The sequence below is a fragment of the Arachis hypogaea genome, chromosome 14 (assembly GCF_003086295.3).
Source record: "Arachis hypogaea cultivar Tifrunner chromosome 14, arahy.Tifrunner.gnm2.J5K5, whole genome shotgun sequence".
Taxonomy (NCBI): domain Eukaryota; kingdom Viridiplantae; phylum Streptophyta; class Magnoliopsida; order Fabales; family Fabaceae; genus Arachis; species Arachis hypogaea.
The window spans coordinates 43,443,334-43,465,949 of NC_092049.1; the positions used below are offsets into that span (position 1 = coordinate 43,443,334).

At 40.5% G+C, this 22,616-nt stretch overlaps 2 non-coding genes across 2 annotated transcripts; both read right to left on the reverse strand.

The window, feature by feature from the left end:
- Positions 1–1,890: 1,890 nt before the first annotated feature.
- Positions 1,891–1,994, reverse strand: LOC112746698 (small nucleolar RNA R71). Its single transcript, XR_003174568.1, has one exon. It is a non-coding gene; the product is annotated as a small nucleolar RNA R71 (small nucleolar RNA).
- An 11,356-nt stretch (positions 1,995–13,350) lies between these two features.
- LOC112745711 (small nucleolar RNA R71) lies at positions 13,351–13,458 on the reverse strand. The gene has a single exon (XR_003173625.1). It is a non-coding gene; the product is annotated as a small nucleolar RNA R71 (small nucleolar RNA).
- Between the last annotated feature and the right edge of the window lie 9,158 nt (positions 13,459–22,616).

Consider the following 22,616-nt stretch of genomic DNA (forward strand, 5'->3'; position numbering starts at 1 on the left):
GGAAAGCAAGGAGAGGCCTCAAAGCCCAAGAAGCACAACAGAAGCTCAATATAGAAAGTTTATAAATAGGATAGAATTTAAGTTAGAGAGGACTTTTTACTTCACTTTTAGCTAGTTTTCATTTTTTTTGTAATTGAATTCAGAGCTATGACTCACTAAACCCCCTTTCATTGGGTTAGGGAGCTCTATTGTAATTCAATGAATCAATAATAGTTTATCTTCTTCTTCAATCTTTTCTCTTGAATTTTGTTAGAAAGCTTCTCGATCTAATTCCATTGAGTAGTTGTCTTGGGAAAGAAACTACTCATACTTGGAATCCTTCGGAACCTTGGGAAAGGAATGGAGGATTCATGCTAGAGAAGCTTTCTCACAGTGAATTGGATTGGGGTTTGGATGGATATTGTGACATGTAATCCTACCAAATTGTGGTTCATGAAACTGTGTGGTATAATCAGTGATCAAGCATCATCTCTTCTTATGAACATTTAAACCAAGGGATTGGGAATTTGTTTGTTTTTAGAGAGAATTGGTGAGCCAAGGGATTGGGATCCAATCATATAAGATTGCCAAGCAAAATTCAATGAACGCATTGGTTGAGGAAGAGATAAACATGTTTTGATTCGGAGATCTCAATATCTCCTATAACCCAATGAATTCCCCATTTCTGATTTCCACTTTCTCTTTACATTCTGCTACTCAATTCATGCAATCACCCCCATTCCCTTTTAATTTCAGCAATTTAGTTTCTGCTCTTTAATTCATGCAATTTAAGATTCCGCCATTTCAATTTCTTGTCATTTACTTTTCCCGCCAATTTTACATTCCGCAATACTCATCTCAATCTTGATTCCGCTCAACTAGAACAAACTTCTAATCCGAATTGCTCACTCAACCAATCCTTGTGGGATTCGACCTCACTCTATTGTGAGTTTTTACTTGACGATAACCGGTGCACTTGCCGGAAGGAATTTTGCCGATCGTGCAATTTCCTAAATCGTAGCATAACTAGTTTATGTGCATCAAGTTTATGGCGCCGTTGCCGGGGATTGGTTTTCGATTGACAATTCTCCAATTGGAAGCTAACTAGATTGAGCAATTTTCTCTTGCTTTGTTAATTCTGTTCAAGTTACTTGTTGAATTTTAATTTCTGCACTCGGTTACATGCTTTCTTTCTTTATGCCTTTAAATTCAAGCAACTAATTCACTGACTCACTAACTGTTTGAATTAATTCCTCAATTGCTCTAACTATACTCTTCCAGTAACCAAGAGTATTTCACTTGATTGTGCTTGTGCTGTGTTCTTGTATGACAGGTAGGAGAGGAGAGACATCAACTCCTCCATATACCGAACCAGAGAGGACCCTTCATAGACTGAGAAGGGAAGCAAGAGGGAAGAGAGTAGTGGGAGAAGAGGAATCTGAAGGAGAATCTGAGGACAATTTTGAGGAAGCTCTAGATCTCAACATGGATAGAGAAGTTCACAACCATGAGAGAGCTGATGGAAACAATGCCATTCCTGAGAGGAGGGTTCTTAGTTCATACATAAACCCAACCTCTGGGAATTGTGGTAGTAGCATCCAGAAACCACCGATTCAGGCCAACAATTTTGAGCTCAAACCACAGCTAATATCACTTGTGGAGAATCATTGTTCATTTGGTGGAAGTGCTAATGAAGATCCCAACCAACATCTCACAAAATTCCTAAGAATTTGTGACACTGTGAAGTCCAATGGAGTCCAGGAAGATGCCTATAAACTGCTTTTGTTCCCATTTTCACTTAGGGATAAAGCAGCTAAGTGGCTGGAATCATTCCCAAGGGGGAGTTTGACAACATGGGATGAGGTGGAAAGCAAGTTTCTGGCACGTTTCTACCCCCCACAAAAGGTCAATAGGCTTCGATCTGAGGTTCAGACTTTTAGACAACAAGATGGTGAAACTCTCTACGAGGCATGGGAGAGATTCAAGGATTTGACAAGGAAATGCCCACCAGACATGTTCCATGACTGGGTGCAATTGCACATTTTCTATGATGGACTCTCTTATGAATCAAGGAAGGCTGTAGACCATTCATCAGGAGGTTCATTGAACAGGAAAAAGACTGTGGAAGAGGCCATTGAAGTGATTGAGACAGTGGCTGAGAATGAGTACTACTATGCATCAGAGAGGCACAACACTAAGGGAGTCATGGAGCTGAACCATGTTGATACAATTCTAGCCCAAAACAAGGTGTTTGCCAAGCAGCTAGCAGAGCTTACCAGGCAATTAGAAACAAAGCAAGTGGCTGCAATACACACACAAGATCAAGAGGAAGTAAGCATTGAAGGAGGTGATTGGGAAGAGGCCAACTATGTGGGAAACCAACAAAGGCAATCATATGATCCACATTCCAACACTTACAACCCAGGCTGGAGAAACCACCCAAACTTTGGGTGGGGAAACCAACAAACCCAACCACAAAACCACAAACCTTACAACCACAACCAACATAACAATTCCACATACCAAAACTCCAACCAAAGATCATACCAAGCCACACAAAACACTTACTCCCAACCACCATATCATGGCCAAATTAATCAACCTACCCAACCTAATCCGAACCAACAATTTCAAGATCAATTGAACCGGATAGAAGGAATGCTTGCAACCATGAGTCAAGACATAACCGAATTGAAAGCTTTCAAGGAAGAAGTAAATTCTAACCTGCAAAACCAAGGAGCTGCCATCCTGAAGCTAGAAAATCAAATTTTGTATTTGTCTAAGCAAAACCCTGGGACAAGCGTTTCTCATGCGGCCAAGGCTATTGCAAGGGAAGAATGTAAGGCCATAACCCTCAGAAGTGGAAAGAATCTAAAGGAGATCTCAAAGGAAACCATAGAGGATGAAGCAAGGGAACATGTGAGAGACAAGGAACAAGGACAACCTTTTACACAGTCCGCAACAAAAGAAAAAGAAAAAGAGGTCCTGAAGCCTTATACACCTAAAGCACCATATCCTCAACGTTTGATGAAAAGTGAAAAGGATGGTCAATTCTCCAGGTTCTTGGAGATTTTCAAGAAGCTCCAAATCAACATTCCGTTTGCTGAGGCAATAGAGCAAATGCCACTCTATGCAAAATTCTTAAAAGAATTAATGACCAAGAAGAGAAGCTGGAGAAATGAGGAAACTGTGTTGTTAACTGAAGAATGCAGTGCCATCATCCAGCACAAACTGCCTCAGAAATTGAAGGATCCAGGCAGTTTCCAAATCCCCTGCATCATAGGAGAAGTCATGGTGGAGAAGGCCTTGTGTGACTTAGGGGCCAGTATCAATTTGATGTCTCTAACAATGATGAGAAGAATGAAGATTGAGGAAGCTAAACCAACAAGAATGGCCCTCCAATTGGCAGATCGAACTTTTAAATTCCCTCATGGGATAGTTGAGGATTTGTTGGTGAAAGTGGGAGATTTTATATTTCCTGCTGATTTTGTGGTGTTAGATATGGAGGAAGAAGCAAAAGCTTCAATAATTCTGGGAAGACCCTTCCTAGCTACTGCTGGAGCCATCATAGATGTACAAAAGGGTGAACTCACTCTTAGACTACATGATGAGAAATTGGTGTTTAACGTATTCAAGGCAATGAGCTATCCATCAGAATCACTAAGGGAATGCATGAGGGTTGATGTAGTGGACATTGCAGTACAAGAAACTTTTGAGGAAACAATAAAGGAGGTGGCAGAGGAGGAGTTCACCAAGGATATTGAAGATAGTGACATCAAGGCTGCTGAAACAACCATGCTAAGCATGCCAGAGAGAGTGAAAGAAGAGAAGGAAGCACCAAAACCTGAGCTCAAAGCGTTGCCCCCTAATCTCAAGTATGCATACTTGGGTAGTGATGAGAGTCACCATGTTATCATTAGCTCTGCCCTGAGCCAAGAACAGGAAGAAGAATTGATCAAGGTGCTGCAAACTCATCAAGATGCCATTGGATGGACCCTAGCTGATTTGAAGGGGATAAGTTCATCCATATGCATGCATAAAATCTTGTTAGAAGAGGATGCTAGACCCTCCATTCAAGCTCAGAGAAGATTGAATCCCGTCATGAAAGAAGTGGTACAAAAGGAAGTCATGAAGTTATGGCAGGCAGGGGTAATCTACCCCATTTCTGATAGCCCATGGGTTAGTCCCATCCATGTAGTTCCCAAGAAAGGTGGCATAACTGTGGTGCCAAATGAGAAGAACGAACTCATACCCACAAGAACCGTCACTGGGTGGAGGATGTGCATAGACTACAGGAAGCTCAATGAAGCCACCAGAAAGGATCATTTCCCACTCCCATTCATGGATCAGATGCTTGAAAGGCTTGCCGGACATGCTTACTATTGCTTTTTGGATGGATATTCAGGCTACAACCAAATAGTAGTTGATCCTAGAGATCAAGAGAAAACATCATTTGTTTGTCCATATGGAGTTTTTGCTTATAGACGCATGCCCTTTGGATTGTGCAATGCACCTGCCACTTTCCAAAGATGCATGCTGTCCATCTTTTCGGACATGATTGAAAAATTTATTGAGGTCTTCATGGACGATTTTTCTGTGTTTGGAGATTCTTTCCCTAGCTGCCTACACCACCTTGCCTTGGTGCTTAAGAGGTGCCAAGAGACTAACCTAGTATTAAACTGGGAAAAGTGTCATTTCATGGTCACAGAAGGAATAGTCCTTGGCCACAAAATCTCTAATAGAGGCATGGAGGTGGACAGAGCTAAGGTGGAAATCATTGAAAAACTACCTCCACCAAGTAATGTCAAGGCAGTTAGGAGTTTTTTGGGACATGCTGGGTTTTACAGAAGGTTTATTAGAGACTTTTCGAAAATAGCCAAACCTTTGAGTAACTTGCTTGTCTCTGATACACCCTTTGTATTTGATAAAAATTGCATGCTAGCCTATGAACTTTTGAAGCAAAAACTTTCCTCTGCACCTATCATTGCCCCACCTGATTGGAACTTACCTTTTGAACTGATGTGTGATGCATCAGACCTTGCTGTTGGGGCAGTGTTAGGACAAAGGAAACACAATTTGGTACATGTGATTTATTATGCCAGTAAAGTCTTGAATGCTAACCAAAGGAACTACACAACCACTGAAAAAGAACTCTTGGCAATAGTCTTTGCATTTGACAAATTTAGATCCTATCTCATTGGATCTAAAGTCATTGTCTTCACTGATCATTCAGCTTTAAAATACTTACTTGCTAAACAAGAATCCAAACCAAGACTCATTAGATGGGTTCTTTTGTTGCAGGAATTTGACATTGAAATCAAAGACAAGAAGGGTGTAGAGAACAAGGTGGCAGACCATTTATCAAGGATACCATGTGAAGAAGGAAGCGCACAAAGCACACATATAAATGAGTGCTTCCCTGATGAACAACTCATGGTAATTCACAAAGCACCCTGGTTTGCAGACATAGCAAACTTCAAGGCCACTGGGAGTTGGCCGTTGGAATTTAACAAGCATCAAAGGAAGAAATTGGTAAATGATGCCAAATACTTCATCTGGGACGAACCATACTTGTTCAAAAAATATTCCGATGGCATACTCAGAAGATGCATATCAGAGGAAGAAGGAAGGGAAGTCTTATGGGACTGCCATGGCTCCACTTATGGAGGACATTTTGCAGGAGAAAGAACAGCAGCTAAGGTGTTGCAGTGTGGTTTTTATTGGCCCACTATCTTCAAAGATGCAAAGGAACTAGTGAAGCACTGCCATGAATGCCAGAAAGCGGGGAATCTGCCAAGAAGAAATGAAATGCCACAACAATTCATTCTGGAACTTGAATTGTTTGATGTATGGGGAATAGATTTCATGGGACCTTTTCCCTCCTCATACTCAAATAATTACATTCTTGTGGCAGTAGACTATGTCTCCAAATGGGTTGAAGCAATAGCAACTCCAACCAATGATAATAAGGTAGTCATGAACTTCCTCAGAAAACACATTTTTTGCCGTTTTGGAGTTCCAAGAGCAATCATCAGTGATGGAGGAAGCCACTTCTGCAACAAACCATTAGAGGCATTGCTTCTAAAATATGGAGTCAAACACAAGGTAGCCACACCATACCATCCACAAACAAGTGGGCAAGCCGAAATATCTAACAGAGAACTCAAAAGGATCCTGGAAAAAACTGTGGGAACTTCAATGAAGGACTGGTCGATTAAGCTAGATGATGCTCTTTGGGCATATAGGACAGCTTTCAAAACACCAATTGGAATGTCTCCTTACCAACTAGTATACGGAAAAGCTTGCCATTTGCCACTGGAGTTGGAGCACAAGGCATACTGGGCCTTGAAACTTTTGAACTTGGACAGCAAAGCTGCTGGAGAAAGAAGGATGTTGCAAATTCAAGAGTTGGAAGAATTCAGAGCTGAAGCTTATGAGAATGCCAAAATTTACAAAGAAAGAGCAAAGAAGAAGCATGACAGCAACATAGCCCCAAGGAAATTTGAAGAAGGACAAAGAGTATTGCTCTACAATTCTAGGCTGAAGCTATTTCCAGGGAAGCTAAAATCAAGGTGGTCTGGACCATTCCTTGTCACCAAGGTCTCCAAATATGGACAAGTAGAAATCATGGAAGAAAATTCACAACGAACCTTCATTGTGAATGGTCAAAGGCTCAAACATTACTTGGGAGATGTGGAGGAGAAGGACAAGGTTAAATATCACCTCAACTGAGGAAGCTGACCGTCAAGCTAATGACGTTAAAGAAGCGCTTGTTGGGAGGCAACCCAACCTGAGGTAATACCCTTTGCTGTTTCTTTTATTTGTTTCAATAAAAAAAGGGTGAAGTAGTTTCTGTGCATTGCAAAGAAATGAGTTTGGTGTTTCACACCAAACAATGAATTCGTAGATCAATAATTCAAAGGGGAATGTGTGACTCTAAGTTTGGTGTTCCACCATAAGGATCAACTGAACACAACAACCTTTGAATTATATGAAAGGAACAACCATTCTAAGCAGTCACAGAAATGTTTGGAACCCTTAGCAGCAACTTCATTCCAAAGAGAACTCAAGGACTCAAAGAATAGAGAAGTAAGTGGGAGTCTAAGTTTGGTGTTCGCACACCAAAACTCGGATACTTACCCATACATAGTTGAGCTAACCACTCAAGTGCTTGAGAAGCAAGCAACTTCATCACTCTTTGCAGGAAAGGAAACAAGGATCTTAAAGCATGAAGCAACATTTAGGAGAAGAAGGAGAAATCAAATTGTTTCCTAGCAACAAGGAGAAAACAAGGAATTTCACAAGGTGGTATTGTTCCTTGATAATTGTTTAAAAAGGCAAACAAAAGCATGCTTGTTCTGGTTTAAACTGTAAATGTTGAATCTTTCTGGAATGTGAAGTTTTTAGTATATTTGTCTGTTTATTGCTTTGAATAAAGTGAATGCCTGGATGTTTGGATATAACTTCACCTTCTTAAACAAATGCTTGCCATGCTTGTTCTGTTTCCAAAAATAAAAGAAAAGTGTGAACAAAAGTGACTTGGCTCAGTTAGTGACAAATCAAGTAGAATTAAGTGGTGGTATGCATGCTTGATTGTTAAGTCACATCACTGGAAATAGAGTGTAGAATTATCATTTTTTGTGTAGAAATTGAAAACTGTCTATGGATCTTGATGAATAAATGTCTTTGGCCATGAAAAAGAAAGAAAAAGAAGAAGAAAAAGCCACTGAAAAAGGGCAACCAAAAAGCAAAAATATTGAGAAAATAAGCTAGGCATCAATGGTTTGAACCTCTGAGACAAATGCCTGTGGTGTTTATGTATTAAGGATATGCTTGGATGAATAGGTTCTGAGGAGTGTTTCAACACTTGGTAACTTGGGTTAACTAACCCGGGATTATCAACCAAAAGTCCATTATCAAGAGCAACCTAAATACAAAACATTTAGTCACACAAAGAGGTGCTGGGCACCAATGTCTCAAGAAGAAATGTGAACTAAAATGCCTAAAGTGGATATGTGTAGTGCACTGATAAGAAAAAGAAAATGCCAAAGGCTTGTGCAACACATGACACTAAGCAAACAAGGAGCAAAGTAGCTCTAAGAAAAAGAAAAAGAAAAACAAAGAAGAGAAAAGTGCCAAAGACATAAGAATAACAAGAGGCCATAGCAGAGTTTGATGGATGCAATGAAAAAGTGATAATCTTACCTGATAAGGATAAAAAAAAAAGTGATGCTGCAACTTTCTGCATAAAACCCTTCTGAGGAACTTCAAAAGCTTGCTAATATAGCCAATGTAATTGCTTTCTGTTTCATACTTTCTTCTTAAATAACTCAGGACTTGCTTAGGGACAAGCAAGTATTAAGTTTGGTGTTGTGATGCCAAGGCATCTTAGGCTAGTTTCACTAGTATTTTTCTATTAGTTTTAGTGGTTTTATGCATTTTCTTGAGCTTAAAGTAACCAAGAATGGTTAAAAGAATAACAAAGCAATGAACCATCCAAACAATATGGTTTTGATGCAAATTCCATGAGTTTTAGTTATATTACTTGAATGCTATGAATGGAAGATTTCTCATGAAATTTTGCAAGACTTTGATACATTTGTTTGGATGATTTCAGGGAAGAAGAGGCTAAGCAAGGAAGCAACAAAATCAATAAAGGAAGCTTGAATATCACATGTGGAGTTTAAGTTCCAGTTTAAGCCTAAACTGGAGCTTAAACGCCAGAATCATGAAGGATAAGAAATGCTGGAATTGAAGTTTAACCTCCAGTTTAACCTTAAACTGGAGGTTAAACGCCAGAATGAAAAGTCCCACCAAAGAAGCATTCCACGTTTAACCTCCAGTTTGACCTCAAACTGGAGGTTAAACGCCAGAATAATAATGCCACTCAGGAAGGAGTTCCACGTTTAACCTCCAGTTTGACCTCAAACTGGAGGTTAAACGCTAGAATGGGAAAAGCACCAGGGAGCCATTTCCACGTTTAAGCTCCAGTTTGACCTCAAACTGGAGCTTAAACGTGTTCGACAGATTTTCTCCTCCAGGGTTGCTCTCTCCATTTCCACGTTTAAGCTCCAGTTTGACCTCAAACTGGAGCTTAAACGTGTTCGACACCTCCAGGGCTACCCTTCTAAGCTTCCATGTTTAACCTCCAGTTTAACCTTAAACTGGAGGTTAAACGTGTTCGACCTCCAGGATGCTTCCTTCCATTCCCACGTTTAACCTCCAGTTTAACCTTAAACTGGAGGTTAAACGTGTTCGACCTCCAGGGCTGCCCTTCCTTTATCCACGTTTAAGCTTCAGTTTAACCTTAAACTGAAGCTTAAACGTGTTCGACTACATTACTCTCCAGGGCTGCCTTCTTCCATTTCCACGTTTAAGCTTCAGTTTAACCTTAAACTGAAGCTTAAACGTGCTTCTACAAGAGGCCTCACTGGAAGTATCTGGCGTTTAAGCTGCAGTTCAAGCTTAAACTGCAACTTAAACGCCACTCTTGAAAAAGGTTTCTGGGCCAATAACATTGCGGTTTAAGTTAGTCTTTGAGCACAAACAATAACTTAAACTTACTCTGGTATGAAACCCAATTGAATATCATGGTTTATGGGATTGGGCCTGAAGGATTGATGAGTTTGAAATCTCAATTTATTGAGTCATGTGTCATTATTTGATTATCACTAAGTTGGCTCAATGAATGTTACAGAGTTTGGATCAACAGCCTCATCAAGATTATGGATCATAAACCCAAGGCAAAAGGAAAGCAAGGAGAGGCCTCAAAGCCCAAGAAGCACAACAGAAGCTCAATATAGAAAGTGTATAAATAGGATAGAATTTAAGTTAGAGAGGACTTTTTACTTCACTTTTAGCTAGTTTTCATTTTTTTTGTAATTGAATTCAGAGCTATGACTCACTAAACCCCCTTTCATTGGGTTAGGGAGCTCTATTGTAATTCAATGAATCAATAATAGTTTATCTTCTTCTTCAATCTTTTCTCTTGAATTTTGTTAGAAAGCTTCTCGATCTAATTCCATTTAGTAGTTGTCTTGGGAAAGAAACTACTCATACTTGGAATCCTTCGGAACCTTGGGAAAGGAATGGAGGATTCATGCTAGAGAAGCTTTCTCACAGTGAATTGGATTGGGGTTTGGATGGATATTGTGACATGTAATCCTACCAAATTGTGGTTCATGAAACTGTGTGGTATAATCAGTGATCAAGCATCATCTCTTCTTATGAACATTTAAACCAAGGGATTGGGAATTTGTTTGTTTTTAGAGAGAATTGGTGAGCCAAGGGATTGGGATCCAATCATATAAGATTGCCAAGCAAAATTCAATGAACGCATTGGTTGAGGAAGAGATAAACATGTTTTGATTCGGAGATCTCAATATCTCCTATAACCCAATGAATTCCCCATTTCTGATTTCCACTTTCTCTTTACATTCTGCTACTCAATTCATGCAATCACCCCCATTCCCTTTTAATTTCAGCAATTTAGTTTCTGCTCTTTAATTCATGCAATTTAAGATTCCGCCATTTCAATTTCTTGTCATTTACTTTTCCCGCCAATTTTACATTCCGCAATACTCATCTCAATCTTGATTCCGCTCAACTAGAACAAACTTCTAATCCGAATTGCTCACTCAACCAATCCTTGTGGGATTCGACTTCACTTTATTGTGAGTTTTTACTTGACGATAACCGGTGCACTTGCCGGAAGGAATTTTGCCGATCGTGCAATTTCCTAAATCGTAGCATAACTAGTTTATGTGCATCACCTTTGCTTGTAACTCCCTTATTTTAATCATGGGATTAGACTCTACCTTCTTTTTAAACTGCGCTCCAAGCCACTTAGTGTGCAGTATCCCAACTCTGTGCGTTTACATGCAGGTGTGTTGGAGGTTCAAGCTTCTTAACTGCCATGTGGATTCATCCCCAACCTTATGAGTATAGAGCCAGAATGGACAGTCCTTCTGACACACAGCTCTAACCCTGACCAAATCACACTTCTTAAATTTGATGCTCCTAGCCGTATGAACTGCATATGCTAGCACAGTCTCCTTAAACTCTTGTCTGGATGCATAAAGTGTCCCTACCTCCCACCTATAGCTGCTCATATCCTTCAAAGGTTTATGAACTGGAAACCTATGACCCACTCTATCTGATATATCATCACCATTATTCTCAGCTGCGTCCTCATAACCCTCATCCCCACCAATCATGTGGTCCATCTCCAACTCATCACTATCTGCTCCATCCTCATCACTAAACTGACTTATACCTTTACCCTTTTCCTTCCCAGCAGTAGCTTCTTCTGGCACAGAATTACCATCGTCAAATCCACTATCACCCTCAAAATCCTCATCACTATCAGTGAAGTGCACCTCTCCTACACTGTCCCCCTCCTCATTAGATGGCATGTACTCTGGGTCCTCACTATCTTCGTCATTGGACTCACTTCCATCTACCTGAAACTCATCCCCCACATCTCCACCCTCGGTTGCCTTATTAGGTTCGGCACTGGCCCCTACTGCCTCAGCCCCGTGCCCTTCAAAAACAACCAAGCCCAGCCCATCATCTGTTCCCTCTTCTGTAACTCCCCCAACGTCAACGTAACCCACTTCTGGAAACGGCTCGGCATCGCCAACATCATGGACAACATACAACTCTACCAAGCCCCGTAACCCAGCAATGTTGCACATGTCGATTGCTTCTGCGTCACCCTTCATCAACTTCAGGGAAGTCTCCATATCATTAAAGCTTGGATCTTTATACCACAACGCAATAATGTTGGCCTGCAAGTACCCAAACTGCCTTAGTTCTTCATAGGCCTCAAACAAAGACCAACGATCGCTGTCAATGTCCTTGATGATGGTACTTTGGCCCTTTAGGTACTTAAAAACCCCCTCCTCATAACCGAATGCACCCCCATGATGCACCCTCACATTCATATGCACCATCTTCTGCTCAATCAACCCCGCAATACAGCAGAATACATTACTCACAAGCACATATAAAGCAGAATACATTACTCACAAACCCTAGCTATGGCAGCAGACTCAAAAGACTGCATTCAACCCCTAAATGCTCGGACAGAGCAACATCGTCATCAAAACCAAACCAACAACATGTTCTGAACAGTTGACGTCATGGCTTGAGGGATGGAAAGTAATCGTACCTGAACAATCAGCTGCTGCAGCGATGACGATCACTCACCAATGTCTCAGCACACCAATTCTCAACCTTAACCCCCCAATAACGACAATGATTTCTGTTCGCACCTACGTCTGAGGGTTTCGCAGCAACGTTTCAGTTCTTAAGTGTTTCAAGGTGATTTATGCGTTGCTTCATGAGGAGGTCTGACACTTCGCGGGAATGAACATTAAGGGACAGAAACCGCAAAGGGCAGAGTTGTCATTAAATTTTATTTTTGGTGCGAAAGGACCATTTTAATACAACTGTCAACTTCGGGGACGATTTTGTTTCAAAAAAAAACTTAGGGACGAAACAAATTTTTGACCCCTACGTTAGGGACCAAAATTGAACTTAACCCTTTTTAAATTGGTGAGGCAGATCTTAGCTGGTTAAGAGCTATACGTGCAACGCTGTCTCTTAATTGAAATCTCTTAATTGGTTAACTTCTGCCATGCATCAATTTTTGGCACCGTTGCCTGGGAGTTGCAATAGCGTACTAAATTATTAATTAGTGTATATATTTTATTTTATTTTTATTTGCATATTTTGTTTTTATTTCTGTTACCACGAGTTACATGTCTTTCTCATTGAATGACGCGTTCATTGCCTAATCCGAGTTTAGTCCCATTTGACCCTGAAATTGAAAGAACTCTTTCACATATTAGACGAACTCGACATCGGTTAGCCTCCGAGGGTGGTAAAGTGGTTATTATCAATTCACCAGTCTCATCTGAGGGCGAATCTGAACCGCCATCTGAGAGTGAGACAAGCTCATTTACTACTGATCCAGTTGATTTACGTGCAGGAAACATGGCAGCACCTAGGAAAATTACCCTCCAGGAGGCAGGAGCCCCAGATTTTACACTACAGCCGTATCAAGTACATCACCCAACTGCAGCTGCAGATTTTGAACAAAAAACCACACTGATCAACTTGGTGCCCAAGTTTCATGGCTTACCTGCTCAAGAGCCTATCAAGCACCTTAGGAATTTCCAGACAGCCTGTTCTACTGTTAGGCGTCATGGTGCAGATGAAACTTCTATTCTGTTAACCGCTTTCCCATTTTCTCTTGAGGAAAAGGCGAGGGAGTGGTACTACTCCCAACCTGAAGCAACTGTTACCAATGGGGATACACTTAGGAGAGAATTTTTGGAAAAATATTTCCCAGCTAAAGTCACAGATAGACTGAGAAAAGAGATTTCCTGCATTGTTCAAGGTGAATCAGAGACTCTCTATGAATATTGGGAGCGCTTCAACAATCTCCTGGACGCATGTCCCCATCACATGATTGGTAAACTAGTATTGATCAACTATTTCACCCAAGGCATGAACCCCCAGGATAAGACTACATTGGAAGGTGCCAGTAATAGTTCTCTGAAAAAGTACAAAACCGCAGATGAAGCATGGCAACTGATCAGCAACTTAGCTGAGTCCACTAGGAATCACAGACAGAGGCGCAACCCCAAAGCTGTTGCAGAGATCTCCACTAGCAAAGAAACTACTGCTCTAACACAGAGTATATGTGAAATGACCAACCTACTTAAACAGATGCAGTTCAATCAACAACAAGCACAACAAGCTCAGCCTTCACCACAACAAAGCCAACAGTTAGTTCCACAAAGAGTATGCGGGATCTGTGCTGATTATAGTCATTATACTGATGAATGCCCACAGCTCCAGGAAGACAACACTGTGGCAGCCACTCACAACTTTTATGACCGCCCGAATCAAGGATACAATCAACAAGGTGGGAACTACAACCAAAGTGGCAACAATAACCATGGATGGCAAGACAACTCCAACCAAGGCTGGAGAGATAATTCTAACCATGGCTGGAGGGATAACTTTAACAGAGGAGGCAGAGACAATAATGAAAACCAGAGATGGAACAACAATAACAACAACAGACAGCAGAATCAGAACCAACCTAAGACAATCACAAGGACCCCAGCAGACCCAACAACAAGTTTCTCAGACTGCTTATTCTAATTCCTCATCATATGACGAGATGCTCCGTTCTCTTGCACAAGGACAACAAGACATGCATGCTCAGCTGAACTCTAGTTTGAATGGCTTAACTACCACTTTACAAGCTCTCGTCTCCCGGATGGATTCCTCACTTAATTCCACACATCAACCTTCAACCTCTAATGGAATTCCTTCTCAACCACTACCTAATCCCAAGGGTGGCATCAATGCCATCACTCTAAGTTCTGGAACCACATTACAGGAGAAGAACCATGAGGAGCCAAGCCCACCAGAAAACGTGCCAACAGAGGATGTGGTGGAAGTGGAAGAAGCTGAAGAAGAAGAGGACGTACAAGACATAGTTGAAGAAGAAGAAGCTCAGCCGCAGAATAAAGCACCAAGGGATGCTGAAGCTACAAATCACACCCCTCCTATTCCATCTCCATAACTTGCGAGGAAGCCCAAAAAATAGATGGAACTTGACCCCAAAATGGTAGAAATATTCAAAAAGGTCGAGGTAACTGTTCCCCTTTTTGATGTTATTCAACAGGTACCTAAATACGCAAAGTTTCTAAAAGATTTGTGCATACATAAAGATAAAATTAATGAATTAGAAACTATTCCTTATGGTAGTTCTATATCTGCTTTAATGGGAAATATGCCTGAAAAATGTAGTGATCCAGGTCCATGTATGGTTAGATGTATCATTGGAGGTGTGATATTTTCTGACTGTATGTGTGATTTAGCAGCATGTGTTAGCATAATGCCTTTGTCTATATATGATACTTTGAGGCTTCCTCCCTTAAAAAGGTTGGTAGCTCGTTTTGTGTTAGCAGATAAAAGCATTATTATAGTAGTTGGAATCGCTGAAGATGTACTAGTGAGCATTAAGGGGCTCACGTTTCCCATTGATTTCTACATCCTGGAAATGCCCCCTAATGACTCAAGAAGACCATCATCAATCCTGCTTGGAAGACCATTCCTGAAGACTTCAAAGTTCAAGCTAGATACATTCTCAGGAACCTACTCTTTTGAGATAGATGGCAGGACAGTGAGTTTCAGTTTGAATGAAGCTATGAAGCATCCTCCGGAAGATTATTCTATCTTCCAATGCGACATTATTGATGAAACTGTAGCTGAAGTTCACCAGGAAGAATTAGAAGAGAAGTACATGGAGCAAGGTCCAAGTGTGGGGACACTTTCTGAAAACCATGAGAAGACTTTACCATTATCACTAGTCCTGGATGATCCAGAGCCTAGCTTTGAGTAGAAATTAGAGTTAAAGCCCCTTCCTCCACACCTAAAGTATGCTTACCTTGAGGACAAGCAGAAGTTCTCAGTCATCATTGCAAGGGAACTCACTTCTCAATAGGAAGAACAACTACTCAGAGTGCTGAGAAAATATAAGAAAGCAATCGGACGGAGCTTGGCGGATATAGTAGGCATTAGTCCCCAAATTTATGAACACAGAATATTCTTAGAAGAGGGAGCAAAGCCTGTCCGTCAGCCTCAAAGAAGATTGAATCCCACCATCTTAGAAGTTGTCAAGAAAGAAGTAACCAGACTACTTGAAGCAGATATCATTTACCCCATCTCAGATAGTGAATGGGTCAGCCCAGTACAAGTAGTGCCCAAGAAGTCTGGAGACACAACAATAAAGAATGAGCAAGGAGAGCTTCTGACAACTAGAGTACAGAATTCATGGAGAGTTTGCATTGACTATAGGCGTTTCAATCAAGCCACTCGCAAGGACCATTACCCCTTGCCATTCATTGATCAAATCCTTGATCGCTTGTCAGGTAAATCTCAATATTGTTTTTTAAATGGTTATACAGGATACTTTCAAATTCATATAGCTCCTGAAGATCAAGAAAAGACTACTTTCACATGTCCCTTTGGAAATTATGCTTATAAGAGAATGCCCTTTGGCTTGTGCAATGCACCAGCTACCTTCCAAAGATGCATGATGAGTCTTTTTTCTGATCTTATTGAGAACTGTATGGAGTTTTTATGGATGATTTCAGCATATATGGTGATTCATTTAACCATTGCTTGGATAGTTTATCTATAGTGTTAGACAGATGTGTTAGTACAAATCTCGTATTAAATTTTGAAAAATGTCACTTTATAGTCAAACAAGGAATTGTACTAGGACATGTTGTATCTAATACTGGCATTTCTGTAGATCTAGCACAGGTGGATGTTATTTCTAGTTTACCTTACCCCTCCTCCGTGAGGGAAGTCCGTTCGTTCCTTGGCCATGCAGGTTTTTACAGGAGATTCATTAAGGACTTCAGTAAGGTAGCATTACCTTTATCCAGATTGCTGTAGAAGGAAATTGAGTTCGAGTTCAATGAAAGCTGTATGCAAGCGTTTGATAAGCTGAAGACCGCCCTGACTCAAGCTCCAATTGTGAGAGGACCAGACTGGAGCCAGCCATTTGAAATCATGTTTGATGCTTCCAACCATGCAGTAGGAGCAGCGCTGGCTTAGCGCGAAGGTAAGGACCTTTTTGTAATTGGTTATGCATCTAAGACTTTAGATGCTTCTCAGTCTAATTATACTACTACTGAAAAAGAGCTTCTTGCTATTGTTTTTGCTCTGGATAAATTCTGAGCCTACTTACTTGGTACTAAGGTAGTAGTGTACTCAGACCATGTAGCTCTAAATATTTATTAGCTAAAAAGGAATCCAAACCGAGGCTAATACGTTGGATACTGCTGGTGCAAGAATTTGATTTAGAAATTAAGGATAGGAGTGGTAACCAGAATTTAGTGACAGACCACTTGAGTCGCCTTGAGCACATTAAGGGTGACTCCACTCCTATAAACGATAATTTCCCATTTGATAACTTACAAGCAGTTTCTGAAGTAGTTCTTTGGTATGCACCTGTAGCTAATTATCTAGTTAGCCACACTGTTCTTCCAAATTTTACTAAGCACCAGAGAGACAAGCTGAAAAGCGAGTCCAAATATTATATATGGGACGATCCATATTTATGGAGGTGTGGTGCTGACCAGTTAATTATACGGTGTGTGCCTCAATCAGAATTCCAGTCTATTTTAGAGGCTTGCCACTCGTCTGAGAGTGGAGAACATTTTGGCCCTCAAAGAACAGCTAGAAAAATTCTAGATTGTGGATTCTGGTGGCCTACTATTTTTAAAGATGCTGCTGAATTTTGTAAATCTTGTTCCCCATGCCAAAGGTTTGGTAATATATCCAAGAGGGATGAGATGCCTCAACAGTTTATGCTTTTCTGTGAAATTTTTTAGGTTTGGGGCATTGACTTCATGGGTCCATTTCCAAATTCTAGCGGTTACTCTTATATACTGCTAGCCGTTGATTATGTTTCTAAGTGGGTGAAAGCAATTCCCACCCGCACTGATGATGCTAACATTGTTGTTTCCTTTGTTAGAAACCATATTATCTATCGCTTTGGATCACCACGAGCAATCGTGAGCGATTAAGGCACCCATTTTTGTAATAGGAGACTGATAGGATTACTGAAGAAGCATGGGATAATTCACAAAGTAGCAACAGCTTATCATCCCCAGACCAATGGGTAAGCAGAAGTCTCTAACAGAGAGATTAAACGTATTCTGGAGAAGATAGTAAAACCTCACAGGAAGGACTAGAGTGCCAGGCTACAAGATGCACTCTGGGCTTATAGAACAGCGTACAAGACACTAATTGGGATGAGCCCCTTCCGCTTGGTTTACGGAAAGGCTTGCCACCTCCCCGTAGAGGTAGAACACAAGGCTTTCTGGGCTGTGAAAGAGTGCAACATGAATCCTACAAAAGCTGGTGCTAAAAGAAAGCTACAACTGGCAGACCTAGAGACTCTTCGCCTAGAAGCATATGACAACTCCAGGCGTTACAAGGAGAAAATGAAGGTTGTCCATGACAAGCACATTAGAAGGAGAGAATTCAAACCAGGGGAGTTAGTTCTTCTTTATAACTCCAGATTGAGGCTCATGCCAGGTAAACTGAGATCAAGATGGGAAGGTCCATACATAGTAGAGAAGGTAGAGCCATACGTAGTTTTCCACTTGCGTCATCCTATTAACTCCAAATTTCTAAAGGTCAATGGACATCGCCTAAAGCCTTACCATGGTGAGAAGATGAAGAATCAAAAAGAACTAGAGATTTTTCTCTTGGAAGATCCACCAAGAGATGCTAAATGAGCCTAACGAGCGTACAACTTAAGGACGTAAAAGCAAAGTGCTAGGTGGGAGACAACCCACCATGGTATGATCGTTCCGTTTCAGTCTTAGCTTTCTTTTTCCTTTATTTTTATGATGTTAATGACTCTTCTCATCATCCCTGCATTTAGCTACATACAGTTTGCATGTGCATTTTGCATATTAGTTAAAAAAAAAACACGCACGTGACGCGTAAGCGTCGCTGACGTGTCCACGTCACAGGTGCGTTGGGAAGAAAATAAATTGAACAGAAAGTCACGTGAAAGCGTGGCTGGAGGCGTGCCTTAGGCACAAACATGCCCACCCGTCCGTGTCACCTACGCGAACATGTGGCCCTGTAAAGTCGACGTACATAGGTGTATGGCAGCATGTTGCGATGGAGCTGGGCTGGACTGATGCTAGAAGCACCAGCTACATCATGCGACCGCGTGCCCCATGCGGCCACGTCGTTTTCAAAACATCACCATTCACGCGATCGCGTCAACCACGCGATCGCGTCACCTTTAAAATTTTGGCAAAAAGTGTTTGAAACAGAGAGTCGCGCAAACGCGGGGCTGCTCTCGCGCCATTCACACAATTCAAGTCACGCGACCGCGTTCCCCACGCGTCCATGTCACTTGACATATTCACATGCCACGCGACCGCGTGACCCACGCATCCACGTCGCATGCAGCACACAGAATATTCAAATCAGCCAAAATATCTTATCTTTTCTTCCCCCAAATCCTAATTTTTCTTTTCCTTTGTTATTTCTTTCTTCCCCCTTATTCTTCCTCTACTCATTCTCACTTTTTACATTCTCCATCCTTGTTTTTCACACCCATCATCAAGGTTCTCTTCTTTCTTTCTTTACTTTTTACTTTCCCTTCTCAATTTTATTTATGTTTTAAATTTTTCTTTTCACCTTCATTATCTATATTTTCCCTTATTTTTCTTTCTTCTTATCCCTTCTTATTGGTGTTGAAATTTATTTCAGTCTTTATTTTCCATATTTTGCTTGTGGATTATCATGGATTTGTTTGACAATTATATATTACTTTTCATAAGGGTTGTTTGCATGTTCAAATTTCCTACTCTCTATAACATCTTCATCATGCATGCCGAGTGTTTGTGAAATAGCCCGTATGGTATTGCACATTATTTTAATTTATTCTATTCCACTACTTTATTGCCTGCTTTTCACAGAACCCCTTTTATAATTTATTAATTTAATTTAATTGTCAATACAAACAGGTTATTAGTTTGAAAGACTTGGTAATCTAACTTGGACATTGAATGCTTGATCTATGCTACTCATGCCTTTGCCAACATGCCAATAAACATCTTGCATTTAATTGCCATCACATGCAATTACTATCTTACCTTTGATGAACTTTTCACATGTAATTTAGACCATGTGTTAACGACATCCCTCTTTACCATGCATTGTTTACCACTCATAATATTCGCTCCCTTGCTCGAACCCTTAACTTTACATGTACTTACCTCTTTCCTTTTTCAGGATGGCCACCAAGAAAGGAAAAGAGAAAGCTATTCCCAAACCACCAGCAAGGAGAGGAACAAAAAGAGCATTAGTAGCAGAGCCATCTTCAACAGCAGTAAAGCCCTCAACAAAAAGAATCAAGAGGATTATCAAGGTCGATGAAAAAGAAAAAGCCTTTCTAGCAAAGGACACTGTGCGGTTTCCTAACCCTACTGTGAGCAGATGTTCCCCATCCTGGCAGAGAGGAATTACAACCATGAATACCTTCTCATCCTCCCAAACCACATTGGTGACTTTGTTGAGCCACAAATTGAACGAAGACAATGGGAATTCCTACGAAGACAGCCGCGGCAGGTTAATCTCTCATGGGTAGTAGAATTCTACTCCAACTTTCACGTGCCAACCATGCAGTCTGTCTTCGTCCATCAAAAGCAAGTCCCCACAATTGAAGAGGCCATTCAACAAGATTTAGATCTTCCCCCTGTTCCAGAAGGATTGGATGCATTTCAAGAAGCCTCACTCAAGCGCCAGACATACCAATTTGACTGGGACGCCGTTCTTAGAGTTATAGCACAACCTGGTAGCCTATGGATCTACGGATACCATCGATCCCGACCAAAAGGGATATCGGCTTCAGCACTTACCTTGGAGGCTCGAGTATGGGCATAAATCATGTCCCATTATGTATTCCCGGGCACTCACGAGTCCTCCTTCACCGCAGACATGGTTGTTTTACTTTGGTGTATCCTTACAGACCAGCACCTCAATTTACCAAGACACATCCGAAATGCAATGGACACGTACAGATAGCGGGCAACTTACCTTTTTCTGCCTTGGTTTCAGATCTCGTCTCGGCAGCCGGAGTCTCCTACAGAGCTGGGGACACCAAAGCCTTCCTTCCACAGGATGATCAGTACGTCCCTAACGGGAAATATATCAGACCGCCAGCAGCCACTACAAGTCAGCTTACAGAACCAGCTGAAGAAATTCCTTCTTCAACACCACAAGCACCTACAACAAACCAATTGCTCCATCAGATACTTGAAAGGTTGGATCGGCAGGAACACAAAGCAAAGTTAAGAGAGCGACGTAACAAGCACCGATTCACATACCTTAAGGAGCTATTTATGGGAAAATACAGATCTGACGACCCAGATGTCCCGGACTCCACCTCATTTACCAGCACAGGGAGACATGACAGCCCCGATAGTGGAGATGTTGCTACCAGCCCCCCTTTGTTCCTGACAGATGGCACCGAGGACGGTGCAAAGCCTTAAGTGTGGGGAGGTCGGTCAGTACCTGACTTCCGGAGGTAATTTCTTTCCCTTAAACACCAGTAAAATAGGATATTTAGTCAATTTTTCTTTTGTAGAATAGAATACATTGCATAGAAATAGATTATTCACATGCATGTTCTACTTGATTGAAAATAATAAGTTTTTTTCTAAGACCCTACTTTTTGAAAAATTTCACTAATTTAAATCAAAACCTTTGTGTAAACTTGTTTGAAGTTGTATTTGGAACATAGTTTAAAAAGCTAAGAACACACAACCTGAGAGATTTGAGCTTAATTACATGGTTACATTATTTAACCATAAATATTTTATTCTTGTGTGTTTGCTTCTCTATGATTGTGATCTTTATTTTGTTTCATCCTATATGTCCAATGTTTAATATGTTATATGCATGCGTATGATTGAGGCCATTATTTGTTTAGCTCATTTATCCCAAATAAGCCTACCCTTTAAATTACCTTTGTCAGCCACTTTGAGCCTTTTTATCCCATTTGTTCTATATTTTACCACATTACTAGCCTTAAGCGGAAAAATAATTAAATATCCCAATTGAATCCTTGATTAGCTTAAGATAGGAATGGTGTAATAATTAAGTATGGGAAGATTGTGGGAACAAGGGTTAATAAGGGGATGCTTCATGATAAAATAATGGGAATTTGGGTACCTACTCATGTGAAACTATGAAAATTCAAAATCCATGTGCATTGATAAGTTATGTTTCTTTTTTCTAATTAAAAAAAATATTCAATAAATAACTAAATAAATAAGGGGACAAAATTACCCCAATGTTAAGTTAATGAAAAATCAATGCATATGTGATAAAACTAAAGAAAGGTTGATAGGTGAGTATGTAATGCAAAAGTGAAGACTATGGGTAGCTAGGCATGAATTAGAATTGTATAGAGTATATGTATGTTAGGTGAAAGCTTAGGTTAACTAAGGATTCAATTTATAAAGCTCACTTAGCCATATATATATATATATATATATATATATATATATATATATATATACCCTTACCCTTACCTTAGCCCCATTACAACCTTAAAAAGACCTCATGATGTTTGCATTGGTATATTAAATATTGTTGATTGGTTAGGTGAAGAACAATTTTTAAAAAGCATGACTAGAGAAGAGTAGAGTGATTACCCTATACACTTGAGAGAATATAGTGCACATACACTACCAGTAAGGGCTCAGTGCTTAATTCTATGTTCCCTTCTTTCATGAGCTGTCTTTTTACAATGTTACCTATATTTACTATATGAATTGAGTTAGTGAAATATAATTTATATTTGTCTTGAAGAGCTTACTTACTTTTAACCAAGTAGACAAGAAGCATATAGTTGCATTTACATATGTATATAGGTTGCATTGCATTTCATGAGTTTTACATGTCCCTACTCATTCACTTTATCTCCTTCAACTAAGCATGAGGACATGCTAATGTTTAAGTGTGGGGAGGTTGATAAACCCTTATTTTATGGTTTATATTGTGTT